General features: G+C 39.1%; 1 protein-coding gene and 1 long non-coding RNA gene across 6 annotated transcripts in view; one reads left to right on the top strand and one right to left on the bottom strand.

Moving 5' to 3' along the window:
- Positions 1-17823, top strand: part of tmem117 (transmembrane protein 117) — a 434750-nt gene that overhangs the window by 123229 nt on the left and 293698 nt on the right. The gene's annotated exons all lie outside the window — the stretch shown is intronic.
- Positions 1-17823, bottom strand: part of LOC140458013 (uncharacterized) — a 135657-nt gene that overhangs the window by 43455 nt on the left and 74379 nt on the right. For 2 of the 3 annotated variants that reach the window (XR_011953431.1, XR_011953432.1), the window contains exons 3-4: positions 13679-13845; positions 4970-5890 (exon numbers count right to left, since the gene is read on the bottom strand). This is a non-coding gene — a long non-coding RNA (uncharacterized lncRNA). Of the gene's footprint in view, positions 1-4969; positions 5891-13678; positions 13846-17823 lie in introns of those variants that run through there. The other variant, XR_011953433.1, reaches the window with a different exon arrangement.

Raw genomic sequence — 17823 nt, 5'->3', positions numbered from 1 at the left:
TGCCTTCTACATTATACATGGAGCACAATTCCTTGAAGTGAACAAGTGACCAAAAACTAACCGGTGCATAAATTCATGATAGGAAAAAATAGAAGTTTTTGAGGTTTATCATAATATCTAAAGAAAAAGAAGTGTGGCTATAGGCAAATCAACAAGAAAGTAGCAATAAAAAGGGAATTCATCTCCCCTAAATTTACATCATTTATTTAGTTCCCGTGATGCTAATCTTTGGTGTTAGAGAAATTGCAGTTGTCAATGAATTAATGATTTATTGGATTTCATTACTGAGCAACCAGTTCTAGGATTAATGCTTCATGCAAAGCAGTGTAAAAATAGATGAAATATATCTATTCCTAAGTAAAGAGGGGATAACTCACTATGACAGCGCCAATATGGAATTTATTTCACAAGTCTGAGAAGGTCGCTAACTCATTAGCTCTGTAGGCACCATGAATGCATTAATAACAAACCCAGCGTTGCATTTCTGTTGTCAGTGAATAATTGTTTTTACTACAGCTGTGTTCACTTTTATCATTGGTCTCATCCTGTTGAGCAAGAACTTTTTTAATACTGCAAGATGGTATATTTAAATTGATTTAGAAAGTGTTAAGACTGAGCATTGTTATGTTTATCAATTTAATTCTGCGTTGCTAAATATTGCTTTTTTTTTAACATTTCTGTTTTAATATTAGTTCAGATAGATCCATCTTCTGCTTTTTTCCTTTCTATGGAAGGTTAACGTGGCTGTTGATTGGCTTTTAATTGGTCACCATTTGATCTCATCTCTTTTTTTTGGGATGAAAACAAATAACTTCCTATTTTTTATGTTCAAGAAATGTTAGTCTAATTGAATGAAAATAGTAAAATAGGAGCTTAAAGAATTCAAATGACTGGGTGAGAGTAATTTATATGAAGCGAGAATAATTCTATAAAAGACTTTGTGGGGATGTTTATCTGTACTTGACTATAACTATCTTATTTGTAATAAGGTTACATGATTACTTATGAAATATCATCTTACAATATTTTAGTAAGTGCTTTTGAAAGCTATTGCACATTAAATACTTAAAACTGCAGAGTATTTTCTTTCGCATACTGGATGCTTCTAGTGTGGGGAATAGAAAGGAAAACAAACTGCTTTGTATTTTGTTTGTTTTTATGCTTTTTCCTACCTTCCTGATGCATTTTATTCTATTGCTTACCTAAAGTAATTTAAAAAAAAATATTCATGAGATGTGGTGCCGCTAGCTGGGACCGCATTTATTGCCCAACAGTAGTTGCCCTTGAGAAGGTGTTGGTGAGCTGGCTTCATGAACTGCTGCAATCCATGGCTGTAGTAAGACCCACAATTCCATTTAAGGGGGAGTTCATTACCTTGACCCAACAATACTGTAGTTCCAAGTTAAGATAGTGAGTGGCTTGGAGGGGAACTTACAAGTGGTGGTGCTCCTATGTATCTGCTGCCCTTCTCCTTCTAGATGGAGCTGGTCTTGGGTTGAAAGGTGACGTCCCAGGAGCAAAAACTGAAACTGCTGGAGAAACTCAGCAGGTCTAGCAGCATCTGGAGAGAAAGCAGAATTGTAGTTTCAGGTCCAGTGAACCACCTTCAGATGTCTAAGGAGCCTTGGTTAATTTCTTCAGTGAGTCTTGTAGATAAAGTAGCAGCAGCATGTACAGTGTTGGTGGTAGATATTTGTGAATTTGGTGTCAAAGTGGGCTGCTTTGTCCAGGATTGTGTCAAGCTTTTTTAGTGTTTATTGGAGAGTCGCTTCTCATTCCTGATGATGGGCCTATGCCCAAAACATTGATTCTCCTGCTCCTCCGATCTGCTTGACCTGTTGTGCTTTTCCAGCTCTCCACTCTTGACTCTGATCTCCAGCATCTGCAATACTCCCTTTCTACTGGAGATTCACTCACGCAGGTAAGTGGCTGGATTCCATCACACCTCTGACTTGTGCCTTGTAAATAGTGGACAGTCATTGGGGGAGTCAGGAGGTGAGTTATTCACTGCAGGATTCCTAGTCTCTGACCAGGGCTTTACTTTTATAACTCTACACACAATTCTGCACTCAACTCTTCCTTCAATACTGAGGAAGTCAATCCGGGTATTCCCCAACAGGCAACCCTGGATGAATCAGCACATGCAGAACCTGTTAAAAACCAGGCATGAGGCCTTCAGATCAGGAGACTCACTCAAATATAAGAAATCCAAGTATGACCTTCAGAGTCGCTAAGACAGCAAAGGACCAATACTGATCCAAACTAGAGACCCAGACAGACACCCGGTGACTATGGCAAGGGCTCAATGACATCACAGGTTCTAAAAAGAGGCAGTGCATGATAGCAGATGATGACGCATCCCTCCCAGATTGTCTTAACTCCTTCAATGCTTGCTTTGAGCAGAATTTCGGCAGAGAGATAACATCTATTCCGACAAATCCTGACAAACTTATCCCAACAGTCACTGCATCAGAGGTCAGACCAGTTTTCCTTCGTGTGAATCCAAGGAAAGTGATGGGACCAGACGGAGTACCAGGCCGTGCACTCAGAGCATGCACAGATCAACCGGGAGAGGTCTTCTCGGACATCTTCAACCTCTCCCTGCAGCAGGCCACTGTCCCTGCCTGTTTCAAGATGGTCAACGTCATCCCTGTGCCTAAGAAGGCTCATGCAGTATGTCTCAATGACTCCACTCAGTGGCCCTAACTTCAGTGGTCATGAAGCGCTTTGAAAGACAGGTCATGGTATTAATCAACTCCAGCCTCCCCACGACTCTTGACCCACTCCAATTTACCTATCAGACCAAGAGATCTGTCAGATGCTGTACCATTTGCTCTTCACTCCTCCCTAGAATAACTTGGCACCAAGAAAAGCCATGTAAGATTCCTACTCATTGATACAGTTCAGCCTTCAGCAGTGTTATCCCCTCGAGACTGATTGCTAAACTTAGTAATCTTGGACTAACCCCACTCTCTGCAACTGGATCCTCAGTTTCCTGATCCACAGGCCACAATCAGTGAAGATAGAGGACAATATTTCATCCTCACTAACACTCACCACTGGAGCCCCCCAGGGATGCATACTCAGCCCCCTACTGTACTCGCTGTATACCCATGACTGCGTCACCAAATACCAGACTAACGCCATTTACAAGTTCACTGATGACACAACCATAATCGGCCGAATCGCAGATGGGAGGTGGAAGACCTTGAAAAATGGTGCACTGAGAACGATCTAGCTCTCAATGCTGGCAAAACCAAGGAACTAAGTTATTGACTTTCGGTGGGCTGTTACTCATGTCCCCCTACACGTTAACAGCACAGAGGTGGTATGAATGGAGAGCATCAAGCTCCTAGGAGTGGTCATCCACAACAAGCTTTCTTGGACTCTTCATGTGGGTGCACTGGCTACAAAGGCCCAACAATGTCTCCTGTTCCTTGGGCAGCTGAGAAAATTTGGCATGACGGCGAATATCCTTGCCAACCTTTTATAAGTGCGCCATCAAGAGCATTCTGTCTGGATGTATCACTACCTGGTATGGCAACTGTACCATTCAAGATCGGAGTCGGGTACAGAGCATTGTGAACTCAGTCCTGATGAAGGGCTTTTGCCCGAAACGTTGATTTCGCTGCTCGTTGGATGCTGCCTGAACTGCTGTGCTCTTCCAACACCACTAATCCAGTACCAGACAATTGAAGGCCTACCTCCCATCTATAGAATCTATCTATCGGGCACTCTGTCAAGGAAAGGCCGCCAGCATTCTCAAAGATCCATTCCACCCTGTTTTTCTGCTACCTCTACCATTGGGGAGAAGGTATAGAAGCCTGAACCCACGCACCAGCTGGTTTTGAAACAGTTTATATCCTACTGTTGTTAGAATATCGAATAGACTCTTAAACACAACATTCACTTGTACCTGTGTTTTTTTTTGTTTTTGCCACTGTTTACCTTTTATTACATATCTATGCTACTTAACTCTGTGGTCTGCCTGTATTGCTCACAAGACAAAGCTTTTGCTGTGCCTTGGTATGCATGACAATAAATTCAATATGTTGTAGGCAATATGAAATAAAGGATACAGTTCTGAAGAGTATGCAGGAGCAGAGAGATCTGGGAGTCTACAAGTCATTCAAAGATGCAGGGCATGTGAGAGAGCAAGACTTTAAAAGGAAAAAAAATGTGAAAGTATAAAAGCAAGGAAATAGTTGTTGACCTCAACTAGTGCATTGTTCAGTTTTGGACACCATACTTATGCAGTTACATCTTTGCATTTGAAAGAATACAGAGAAGAGTCATGAGAATGCTTCCAGGGATTAAGTAGTACAGTTACATCGGCAGATTGGAAAAGTTAGGATTGTTCTCCTTGGAAGAAAAGATTTGTGGTGAGATTGGATCAAGTTGTTCAATATCATGAGAATCTGGGCTGAGTTGTTAGGCAGAACTGTTCCCATTTGTTGAAGAATCAAATACAAGAGATCATCGACTTAAGGTGATCAGTAAAGAAAAGCAATGGTGTTGTGGGGAAAAGCGGTTTGTAGTTAGCACATGGTTAGGAGCTGTAATACAGAGTGAGTGAAAACAAAATTCAATAATGGCTTTTTGTACACCACCTTTGCAATCACAACTTTGTGTTCCTTGCTCTGGTCAATTACCCTTTATTCTTTTGGTGTTTTTGTATCGTATGATCTGTACTGCACACAACTTTTCATGTACTTGGGTACATGTGACAGTAATAAATCAAACCCTCTCAAAAGAGAATTGGATCATCATCTGAAGAGGAAAGATTTGCAGGGGCAGGGTGGGGAATGGCACTGAATTGTTTTGGCAGTGATCTGACACAGACCTGCATCAAATAGCTTCCTTCTGTGCTAACTAATCCAGTTGGATTTCCTGTTGTGCTCCCATTACTCCAATTCTTTGAGAATAACAGCAAGTACAGATCTGTTGAACATTGTGTGTCATCTTTTTAATTCTTTGCAATCTTTCATTAGCTAGGATGTATAGGACTGGATTCAAACAAGCATTGATACTGCACATGATTTCAGTAAGTTCATAGACAGCAAGAAATAGATTGATATTTTCAGATTGTAGTAGATGATCCAGTCTTTACACCATCATTACAATGGACATAATATGGTATGGAACAAAGGAAATGACCAGAACAGCCATTGCTGTTGACATCAGCAACAAAGATTTAACTGATTTCCGATGCCTTTGGTTGTGACTAATTTTTCTTATTGCTCGGTATGTTCTGAAGTAACAAGTCAGGAGAATGGAGATTGGAAAAATAAACCCAAGGAATAGCCTGAAAATGAAATAAAGTACCCTAAAGGATCTTGAATTATAACTCTGCAAGGGTTGTATTTGTTGATTTTCTTTTTTTTTTTGCAATCTTCCAAAGTAAAAGAAGCCTGACAGAGATTCAACACAAGGATCCATGTACAGACTGAAATGCCTTTTATCTTTCTCAATGTCCACCAGTTTAGATATGTGATGGGATGAACTACACTTATATAGCGATCGACACTACTGAAGTGTGTTAGGAAGAGAATGCTCCTATATGGTTTTCTATATGAATCTAATCTTTTAATATGGCAGAATGCTACCATACTGTCACCAGGCATCTTGTATGAATACAGATAGATAGCAAATGGTGCAGTGAAGATCCATGCTAAATCTCACACTACAAGATTAAATAAAAATATATTGCCACAAGTCCATGAGTTTGTGTAATGGATATAACTTAGAAGTGCAGTCATGTTTCCAATGAATCCCAGGACTAGGCAGAAGCAACACCGAGTAGCCAACGTACTGCAGTACCATTCCAGTGCTTGATCATTTTTGCAGTAGTTTAAATAGTAAGACACATTCTCTGTCACCTTTTCCATTTCTGTAAAGTGAATATAATTCATGTGTCAGTGTTTCTAGCTATTTATGACTATTACAATACAATACTAATTAATGAGTATATGCATTTAAAATAACTTGCAGTATTCATTAAAGGCCTAACCTTGTAAATACAGAATGAATGATACTGGAAGCACTTCTGCACATACAGGGTGGTAAATATTTGGAACACTCTTTCTTTCACAAATGGCTGTAGATTCTGGATCAGCTGTGAATTTAAATCTGAGAAAAATAAATGTTTGTTAAGCAAAAGCATTAAGGACCGTGGGCCAGAGGCAGGAGTATGGAGTTAGGCCATAGATCAGCCATGATCTCCTCCTCCTTCAATGGTGGAAGAGGCTGAAGGAACTGAATTGCCTACTGCTGTTTGCGTTTCCCCAAGACTCATTCTGAGACTAACTCATTAATGGATGTAGACAGTTTAAACCTGTGTAATTTTGAAGTATTTGAAAATATTTTAATTGTTTTGTTCAGGGCTTGCGTAATAAATGTTGCCCTAAATTTTGAAAGTATTCAAAAGGGAGCACACAAACACCCAAAGCTGTAATAACTCAGTGGGGTAGGAGCGCATTCATATTAACTGTCTGAGGAATAAGAGGCTGGAAATTACTGTCAATGATATTAATCCAAGAATGATTAATGCTTTCTCATAGTAATTTTTTGAGCAACATTATTACATTAAAGTAATGGGTAGAGGACTGGCATACAAATTAATTCTGACTTTGCCTACCAATGTGTTAATTTCTAGCTTGACATTTTTCAGATGTGTGAGAACATAATACAGTTTCTTCAGTTGGATTATTGTTTACTCTAACATTTTAAAGCATGAAATTGTCCATGTATTATATGACTATCATTGCAAATTTTGGCATTTGTAAAACCAGTTGTGCAATCTGTCTCAAATATTCACATCTATTTGCTTTAATTGCAGTTAAAGGGATATTTTTTCTGACCAGTATTTGTTGCAATATGGGAGAAGCTAGATGACTCTCAGGAAGAAAATGGAAACTGATGCTGTTGGTGCAAGGCTACCTAGGCTGCAAGAGGATTAAGTGTAGTATAACTACTATTGCAGGCCAGTTTGGCTGAATGACCTGTTTCTGTGTAAGACTATGCAATTCTATTACTCTACAAACCTTATGGGTAGAGCATCAGTAATGAATCATTTGTTTTGTGTTTTCTGAGATTTTGGCATAGGTTACTGAGATTTTGGCATAGGCCCAGTGTTCTGGCCATGAATGGGTCTATAGATCTAAAAAGGCATACCAGCAGAAATTTTATAGACAAACTCCCATCTTCCAAGATTAACTCTTTTGAGCACGTTAACTGCCTTTACAATTAATTTTCTTCTTTTTTTTTTGAAAAGAAAAATAAATTGAGTTTCACTTCAAAATGCAACAGAAGTTAGTCCCTCCTGTTGTGAAGATGCCTTTTAAGGATGTTTGATTTTGGATTTACCCTACAAATATTTTAAAAGAACATACAAATTCGACTGAAAAATTTTGCTTTGATATTTTGTCCTTAATTTAGAATTTACTTATCAATGGCAAACAAGTACTTTTTTGCCTCTCCATTTCCCGCATCGTATGTTCATAACGTGTAATAATTAAAATGAAAAACTTTATAATATGTACACCATGATACAGTAATATGAGCACATCCACTGGCATTAGTATTATTAGGATCTGTTTGGATTGCAAGTGAATTGATTTGGCATTAATCAAATGGACTACACCAGTGAATGCTTTGTCCTCTCTCCAATTTTAAAAAAAAACAAAGTAGAGAGAAAACAGCAAATTGTAGACTGGTCAAACTGACATTGGCAACAGGGAAAGTGCTGGAGTCCATTATACAAGCTTTAAGAGCCGACCACTTAAAAAAACGGTGACAGGAGTAGACAGGTTCAGCATGGATTTACATAAAGGGAATTGTGCTCGACAAATCTTTTGGAATTCTTCAAGAAATTAACTAGTTGAGTTGGTAAAGGGAGCCAGTGGGTGTGGTATGCTTGGACTTTCAGAAAGCTTTTGATAAGGTCTCATATAAGGGATTGCCGTTAGTGTACTGACATGGATTATGTACTGGCTGGCAGACAGAAAACAGAATCTGAGTAAATGAGTCAGTTTGAATGGCAGGCACTGCAGGGATCAGTTCTTGGATCCCAGCTATTCACTATAGTTAGATGAGGGAACTACTTACATTAGCTCCAAGTTAGCAGGCAACAACAAGCTAGGTGGGATTGTGAACTGAGAAGAATGCAGAGATATTTCTGTGATTTGGACAAGTTTACTGAGTGGCCAGAGGAAGTATAATGTGGATAAATGTGAGCTTATCCACTTTGGTAGGAGGAAAGCAGATTTGAATTGGGAAGTTTAGATTGGGAAGGTAGTGGGGTAATGGCGGGGGTGGGGGAGGAAAGAGAGGGTGAAACAAAACCTGGGTGTCCTTGTATGCCAGTCACCTAAGAGCAGTAGGTGCAGTAGATGGTGAAAAAGCAAATAGTATGTTGGCTTTCATAGCGAGGGGATTCACTTGCTGTAATTGTGCAGGGTCTTGGGAATATTGTGCAGTTTTATTAGTCTTATCTGAGGAACCATGTTCTGGCTATTGAAGGGAGTGCAGTGAAGGTTTACTAGACTAATTCCTGGGATGGTAGGACTGAAGTATGAAGAGACTCCACCATTAATGTGATCATGGCTCCTGTTCCAGTTTTTGACCCATATGCTTTGATCCCTTTTAGCCCTCAGGACTATGAACATTTTCAAAAAAACAATTAGTTAATGTTTTAGCTTCAGATGCTTTCTGTGGCAGAGAATTCCACAGGCTCTGAGTGAGATGCTTCATTAAGGTCTCTAATCACTGGAGTTAAGGAGAATGTAGGAGGGAAGGAGGGGGGGGGGGGGGGGGGCGGTGGAATCTCAAAGAAATATATAAAGTTCTAACTGGATTAGGCACTGAAAATGCAGGAAGGATGTTCCCAAGGAGAGTCCAGAACCAGGAGTTACAGGCTAAGGATATGGGGTAGGCCATCTAGGATTGAGATGAGGAAAATGGCTATTGTAGCTAAAGGAATAGAAAATAAAAGTAAAGAAGTATTGCTGCAACTATACAAGACATTGGTGAGACCGCACCTGGAGTATTGTGCATTATTTTGTGATCCTTTATTTGAGGAAAGATATACTGGCATTGGAAGAGGTTTGGAAGAGGTTCAGAGGAGGTTCACTAGATTTGACCCCAGAGATGAGGGGTTTGTCGTATGAAGAGGGATTGATCCATTTAGACCTACACTCTTTGGAATTTAGAAGAATGAGGGGAGATCAAATTGAGGTATTCAAGATGATAAAAGGTGTGGATAAAATAGATGGAGAGCAAATGCTTCCTCTTGTGGGGTGTTCTCTGGTTTGAGGTCATAGTCTTAGAATAAGGGATAACAAATTTTAAAACAGTTGAGGAGAAACAACTACTTCCAAAGGGTTGTGAATCGGTGGAATTTGCTGCACCAATGTGCAGTGGATGCTGGGACAGTGAGTAAGTTTAAGGAGGAGTTAGTTGCATTTTTAATTGGTAATGGGTTGAAGGATTATAGGAAGAAGGCTGGAACATGGAGGTCAGGAGGATAACTGCCATGATCGAATGACGGAGCAGACTTGATGGACTGAATGGCCAAATTCTGCTCTTATTTTTCATGTTTGTGTTTAATCGTGTTCTTGTCCCAAAAAGATTTTCCCTTTCAACACAATGTGTGCGAATATTTTTAGTGCATCAAAACATCCCTTCTCTTCATTTGGGCATCTGTGTTAGGGATACTATTCGTATAAATAATCCATATAAATTCTGGGTTTTTCGGGATTTTGAGTGTCTACTTGAACATTTTGTAGGCATTTGGTTTTACCTACTTTTGTGTGGTCTTGTTTAGTGCTACACCATTGCCTTAAAAATAGATTTGGAATTTTACCAGCGTGCCATGTATCCTGTCACTGAGTTTCCAGGACTGCAGAGGACATGTTTCTGGCAGCAGCTAATTAAGACTCGATGCTAGCTCCACTGTCATCTTGGAGCTGTCAGCTTAATCAGAAAGACTGGCAGTGTTGACAGCACCAGCTGTTGAGGTGGCTATTGCTGAGGCTTTGGGGACAAGTAGAGGTGATTATCATGTTATGTTGTCCTCTAATGGGTGGATCAGATTCTGTTTTATTTCAGAAAGTGATCCCTGCAGTATCAGTGTCTGAGCTATAGTGGGGGAGGTAGGGTCGAGGTCACGAATACCTGGACATTTTGGAAAGGGGGCTCCCTCTTCCCCCTCCCTTGCACCTGTCTCACTCCCCCACCATAGGAAAGCTGCTGGGGTGCCACTTAAACGTATCTGGCACTCTCCCTGTGTGGCAGGGCATAGTTCCCACGCCAGCAAAATCTCAACAGGGGGTGCAGTAAGTTGACTGTTAACTGATAGTTAATTGTATTAAATGACATCCAAGTCACTGGATCCAATTTGCAAGATATCTTGTGGCATTGGGAAGCTGTCAGGATTCACCCCTAGAAGCCTTCCACTGCTGTTTTAACAGGTTTTCTGCCTCTAGAGGGTTGTTAAAACCCCAGCTATACTGTCCGAAAGGATGCTAGAAGGAGATTGAATAATAAATTTTCATTAAAGGGAGAAAGGTTTTCAGGCTAAGGAGGAAGAGAAGGTGTTGCACTTTTAGATTAGCTCAGAGTTGGCACAGGCTGAATGGGCACCATTTTATGAAAGCACTAACCTCTGATGCAACAGACCAAATCTCAAGACACTACTTTACTTTTCATGGTATTTTTGCTATCATATGATGAACAAAGATCTTCGAAACAAAAGAATATTGTGTTCTCATCCAATGTCTACACATTTATGCACACAGCAGAGACACCGACAGATGAGAGCAAGAACGTTCACAACTTCCTATCCTGGACACATTTGGCAACTTAGTACATCTTTGCTATGCTGGGTGAGGTTAGCTAAATTTGATACAGATTAGTGATTTAAATTCAGAGTCTAGATCAAGTGTTGTGTTCATGTAGTTAGTTACTTGCTTGGTGGGAAAACTAAACACATGATTATTCTAAAGACAAATAATTTGAATATTTTCTGTACTTTGACATTATAACAATTCATTAGCAGTATTTAACATGCAATATTTTGGAAAAAAGTCTGATTTATAAACATTTTTCTAAAATACCATTTCCATAATAAAATGAAGCCTGAAAAACCGGGTATTTTGGTTTGAAATGTATAAATAAACAATTATATATTCAAATACTTTTGATCACTGAAAGCACAACCCAGCCGCCTGATTTTTTAAAAAAAATCATATTCCATCATGAATTTGTACTGTAAACACTGAGCACTAACTGTTAATTCAATCACCGCTTAATTTAATGGAAGGAACAGGGACATTTCACGGGAAAATACTCTTTTTTTTGTGCTAGAAATCAGTTACACAAGGTAACTACTAACATCAGCTCAGGAGCTCCTGAAAGATCATTAACTTGTCTATTAAGAATACTGATATCCCTTGGGGAAGGAAATCTGCTGTCCTTACCTAGTTTGACCCACATGTGACTGCAGACCCACAGCAATGTGGTTGACTAGTAACTGCTTTCTGGGCAATAAATTGGCCTGGACAGTGTTGCCCACATCCCATAAATGAATGAAGTAAGTTGGAACTTTTTAAATTTCTTGGTTCTGAATGTAACTAGTTGTTTGTTCAGTTATTGCTTTCAAGGCTCCAAATTTAAGTGTATCATATTTCCTTAGGAATAATTAGGCAAAGTGAACATGTGGGTAATCTAGTTATGAAAACTGTTATATGAAAGTGGTTTGTAGATGCTGTGATATCATGTGTCAGAGGAATGTTGTGATGTGTGGGCACACAGAACTTTATTGAATTTACCAGAGATGTAAGAGTCATAGATGTGTACTGATACATTTTAAATAGTATACTATTTGTATTAGGAATAAGACATGCTGGCAAGACTGCATTGACTCCCCATGCCAACTTTTTGTTTTATGAATTATACTCGGTCATCTTTGCCACTTGGTGCCCCAGTTATTCTATCTTAACAATATGTTGGGAACTGTTTTCCTCATCAATGAATGATGTAGCATTTATTCTGTTAGCATTGACTAATGCTCCATAAATATATTAGACCTGTTTAAATGCGTTCAATACACACATTAGTTAACTGGTTAGCAGCATAGTTTCTCTCCTTTCAGTCTGTTATATTGAATTGTGCCATGACTTGCTCTAAAGCACGATTATATTGAACTAATCTTCCAAGCCTGGAGTAATTCTCAGGCTGAAGAGTAGATTAGTGATTGGCAGCAGAGTGGGATGGCATTTATTTGTGACAAATGACTAAACCTGCTATAGAGGGCCTCTGAATATAATATTGGAGAGTGGTTTTCTCTGTCAACTTCTATATTGTTGACAAATGCACAGCCTTGATAATGAATCATATATGAAAAATTGCATTCTGATTTTATTAAGATGAAAATAATGCACATCACCATGAGTCTTGTTTCACCTCAATTTATTTTAAGAATACAACATCAGTAGGTTTTATTAATAAAACCTACCAATTTTATTGGGGTGGCATGGTGGCTTAGTGGTTTGCACAGCTGCCTCAGTGCCAGGGACCCAGATTCGATTCCCACCTTGGGCGACTGTCTGTGTGGAGTTTGCACGTTCTCCCCATGTCTGTGTGGGTTTCGTCCGGGTGCTCCAGTTTCCACCCACAATCTAAGGATGTGCAGGTCCGATGAATTGGCCATGCTATATTGTCCAAAGTGTTAGGTGCATTGGTCAGGGGTAAATATAGGGTAGGATAGGGGAATGGGTCTGGGTGGGTTACTTTACAGAGAGCTGGTGTGCACTTGTTGGGCCGAAGGGTCTGTATCCACACTGTACAGAATCTACTCTTTAAAAACAAAGTCCTGCTGGGGTTGGGAATAAAAGATAAAGACTGATTGGTGCATCCTAAAATCAGAAGGTCATAATGGCCATGAACAGGTTCTGACCAACTTTACCCTGTAAGTCATTCAGTGTATTGTCTTCATGCACCTCATTGAAGTGCATGTCCTTTTCCTGTAGCCCTGCAAATGTTTTCTCTGCAGATATTAATCCAATTAACTTCTGCAAGTCACTTCCACAGTCTGTCAGACAGTGCTTTTGGATTCTAACCATGGCTGCGTGTTGGGAAAACAAAATCATGTTGCTGTACTATACGATTCCTTCTGAGCAAAACTTCCTATGAAAGGTTTCCTTCTCTGAATTATATTTTAATGATGATCAATTGGAGCAACATATTAAAGTCTGAATTGAGCTAATAGTGTTTATTTAGTGTGTGCATGTACTTATCACAATGTAAAGAAGCCATCTCAATTGTTAACTGAATTCTTCAATTACCCTGGTAGCAAATATGTGCTCACCATGATCCACAAGCTCAATATTATAAGCTAAAAACTGTTATTTAAATTCTTGTCAACTCCAAAATCTGGAATACTCACTCATCTGTATGATGTTTTGTATACATTTGCTGGCGTTCTTAATAAAATTAAAAAGGAAGAATCTATTTGACTTTTGTATCTGTTCAATTCTGAGAAAATACTCCTGGCACTTAATATAGAAAATAAGTATAACTGATAAAGTCTGTAGTGGTGGCACATAATTTGTCTCTGTTCTAACTTAGATAATTGCACTTCTTTAATGTGGCACTTTTAATACTGAAATGTATTCCTTACCTAAGCAAAATGCTGCTCTCAAAGATTCAGATTTGTCAATGGTTCAGAGCTTCATGAGACTTTTCCTTTGTGCATCTGAGCTGTTCTTTTAAGTTCTGGCGTATAGAGACGGTTGCTCTTGGTGTTGAAATATTGTGCGGGCCAGGATGCTTGCAGCATCGTAAATTCTGTGAACAAAGACCAATGATTTCACTGATATGGACCATTTTCCTCGTAGCTCTGGAAACGTAAAAGATGTGGTAACTCTGGTTATACAATTATAAAAACAAATTATTGATGCAGAGAAGATATCTTTATGAAACACATTTCATTTTATTTTAGTATATTACTGTTAAAATAAATACTTGAGCAATCCAGTTGATTCTAAATTATGATTTTATGGTGACTTCTTTTTTTCATGCTGTTAGAACCAGCGATTGGCCACCATAAGATTGTGGGTACACAATGAGGGATCGATATTGCTGAAAACAAGGATGGAGTTTATTGTGAGATTTTAATAGATGATGCAAAACAGTTCAGCAGTCACTGAGGAGCAGTTCCTAAACACTTTTAGTTGATAAGAAGTCCCATATAGAAAATAATAACTATTGATCTGTACTAAAAGGCAAGTGAACTGTACTGGGTCTATGTAGTTAGAATTCTGAGAGAGGTTAAGACCAGCCGTATAGATCTCGGTGTTAGGTAGTTAAGTGTTGAAGTCAGGGCTCCAGAAAAGTCCTGGGAGCTGTGCAGGTTCAGAAGAAGGTGTTTGCCACTAATAGTTCAGTGTAGCTCTTCTGTTGCAACCACAAGCAGTATTTACTTTGCACAACTGAATCAGACTAGAGCACAGGAATCAAATTCAGGTGCTATATTGGCTTGGTGAAGCTTGTTTGTGAAAACTGAAGTTGTGCCTAAGAATATGTGCTATAGGGTAGGTTCCAAGAATTAAGGAGAACATAGTCCAAGGAAAGAATGATGACCCACTAGACTGAGAAATCGTTAACGTAGTCCATTACCGAAGATATTTTTTTTTGAGGGTGTTTCAAGGCCAGGTCATCAAAAGTGAAGTTTTGTAATCCTCTTATGAAGCTTTAATGAGATTTGGTGATGCAAAATATCATTAACATCTTGTGGATGGGGTAGGGGCAGTGGGGGAGCTCCTGAGAAATATGTCCTGATCAGAATTATTATTTGATATGTTCCATGGGATGTTTAACTATCCACTTGTCTGTTATCCCTATTTGCCTCTTGTAAAGTTTTAGCTGTTAGAATTTAAGTTATCTAACTTTGCACATGACCTAAATCTTTTTATTTGTCATTCTTTGCTCATTTATTTTAAGTTGTTTTGCTTATAATAAATTTGTTTGTTCTTTAAAGAGACCTAGCTGACTTTGTTACTGATTCTATACTAGATAATGTCTAAAACATGTATAATTGGCCATATCACCACTCTAATTACATTTTGAAAATTTGTGAGGAGCAGTAGCTGAGTGGGTCTGGAAAGGAATCTATGATTCTCTTGTAGAACAGTTCTAACATTCTTCATACTGCTTCTGAGCATTGGAAAGAATTGGCAGTAAGGCTATTCTTTCTACACCTCTTGCAGGGACTGATGAATCCAAGCAAACATTGTTTCCCTCAACAGTATGATGATCCCAACAAAAACCTGCCTCTCTTTGATCGCTTGTGTTGATGTTGTTTGATCGATCCAGCATTATTGTCCATCCTTTAGTTGCTCTGGACACTGGTTGTGAGCCACCTTCTTGATCCATCACAATCCATGTGCTAATCTATTAACCCTGAATACGCTGTCTGTTGCCTGATAGTTGGAGCATCATTGCTGTTGTTTGTGTGAATTAAATTTCACTAAGATGAGCTTCATCCCTCAACAGTGTGATCTCTGGTTCAGTACAGTTATTGGATATTGTTGGCTGCATAAAATTTCAGTTTAAAAATTCACTTTTTTGTAAGTAATGTAAAATAGAAAATAGGTTTTTCCAAAAAATTAACTTTCCTTCCCTTCCCTTTTGGCGGCATTAAAAATCTCCTAACACCAGGTTATAGTGCAACCAGGTCTATTTGGAAGTACATGTTTTCAGAGTGTTGCTACTTTGTCAGGTAGCTAGTGGGGCAAGATCATAGGATACAGAATTTATAGTAAAAGATCAAAGTGTCATGCAACTGATGCAATGTATTGAACAAACTTAGATTGCTGTAAAGTCTTTAATGACTTAGAATGGGGATGTAGGTTTTGATTTTTATTATGTAGATCCCAGAACTACTATCAAATCACATTCCTGAGATAAATTAAGGCTTTATCAGGAGATTAAGCCTTAACTTATCTCCTGAAGATAGATTAAAGATGTGAGGATAGAGTCTGTCTAAACCCCAACCTTGAGTCAGACTAGTTCTATTTCCAAAGTAAGAACTAATAAAATGTCGTCATATGGACTGACTGCTTACAAATTGTGTGCTTTTTGAACAGAATAGAATGTATCTGCAAATACAAGTTCACCTCTTAAATGTAGATGCATGCATGTGTGTGAGGTGGTGGTGGGGGGGTACAGGGGGGAAGAGAGAGTGCATATGCAATGGAGTATATGTCTGTGAGAGTGTGAGTGAGAGTGTGTGTCTGTGTGTATGAGAGATGGTCTGTAAGAGTGTGTATGTATGTGAAAGTAGTGACATGAACCCAAGACCCTGGTTGAGGCCATCCTCATTGATACCGAACTTGTCTATCAGTCGCCGAGCAGAGGCGGTGTTGATGCGTATCCTGATGTCTGCCTTGGAGGACAGTCACCCAAAGATCGGAGGCTGAATGTCCTTGACTGCTGAAGTAGTCATCCTGACTGTGGAATTGTGGGGGTTATCTTGAATTAGAGAGCAGAGTTTCAAAAATACAAGTGTACCATTTAGGGTGCTGATGAGGAGGACCTTCTGAGGGTTGTCAAGTTTTGGAATTCTTTATTACAGTGAGGACTAGACACTTGATCATTGAATAAGCTCAAGGTTGAGTTAGATTTTTGACTCCTAAGGGACTCAAGCATGCAGGCAGGAAACTGGAATTGAGGCCACAATCAGATCAGCTGTGATTGTATTGGCACAGTGGATTCAATGAACTGAATGGTCATCTCTTTCTCTCTTTTTATGATGGAAGATTGCATCCAGGCCATTCTGCAGCTAATTGTTAAACAGGTTGTGATGAGGTACATGACATACTTGACAGGTCTTCCTGATTCTGATTTTCAAAGCTTGTTTTGTACGGAGTTGGCAACTTTATGGGCATATCATAACACCTGGTGATACTGCATAGTGACACTCTAAATTCTGTTTTACCCTAAATAACCATAGGATTAACATGTTAAGGACCAAAAAGCAGAAGTCAACTTTTCAACTGTATCAGACAGTTTCCTCCCCTGTATCCTTTCAAAGTTACCTTCTGTTTGTATGTATGTTGTACTATTAATCCTCTTATTTTTCACTTGAATTACTTCAATTCAGACACTGTTTAGAAAGGATGGAACAATTTTAGGATTGCAATTTTTCCGTTATTGCTAATGTGTATGCTATGGAAAAGGTGTTCTCCTCTTGAATTCCGCATGCAACACAGTCCAGTAGTTCCCCCTGTACCCACAGGGGATACGTTCCTAAACTTACCACGGAAACCCAAAACCGCAGACAGGAGTGAACCCATTCATTTCAATGGGAAATATACCTTCCCGGCAGCCCTGATGCAGCATTTTCCCAATAATATGTTCAGGCCATGGTAAACTGCAGGTAACGGAAACTGCAGAAAATGATTCCACAGATACGGGGGTCGCCCTGTATTGTTATATGCTTATTGCATTGCAATGACGTTTTTGTGTATCAGAAGCTTTGCTGCACTGCCATTGAATCTGATTGGCTGAATACTGTCTGTATCATTTTTATTTCTGTTGTAATTCCAAACAGTGACAGAGCTCAGTTTAACTTTGACCATATTTGGAAAGCAGCTTCGTGCTATCAGGCAATAAAATGTTCCTTTTTTAGGTATGTGGGTTGAATTCATGTCAAAATTTAAAACTGCGACAAATTAACAATTTGGTCAATATCCTTCATTTTATTTTGGCATGTGTAAGTCAACAATCTTAAATCCAGGTTCTTCCATTTTTAAATTCTATTTC

The sequence above is a fragment of the Chiloscyllium punctatum genome, chromosome 32 (assembly GCF_047496795.1).
Source record: "Chiloscyllium punctatum isolate Juve2018m chromosome 32, sChiPun1.3, whole genome shotgun sequence".
NCBI lineage: Eukaryota > Metazoa > Chordata > Chondrichthyes > Orectolobiformes > Hemiscylliidae > Chiloscyllium > Chiloscyllium punctatum.
Note: the sequence above shows the minus strand (reverse complement) of the source record. Positions and strands in the feature narration are given on the sequence as shown.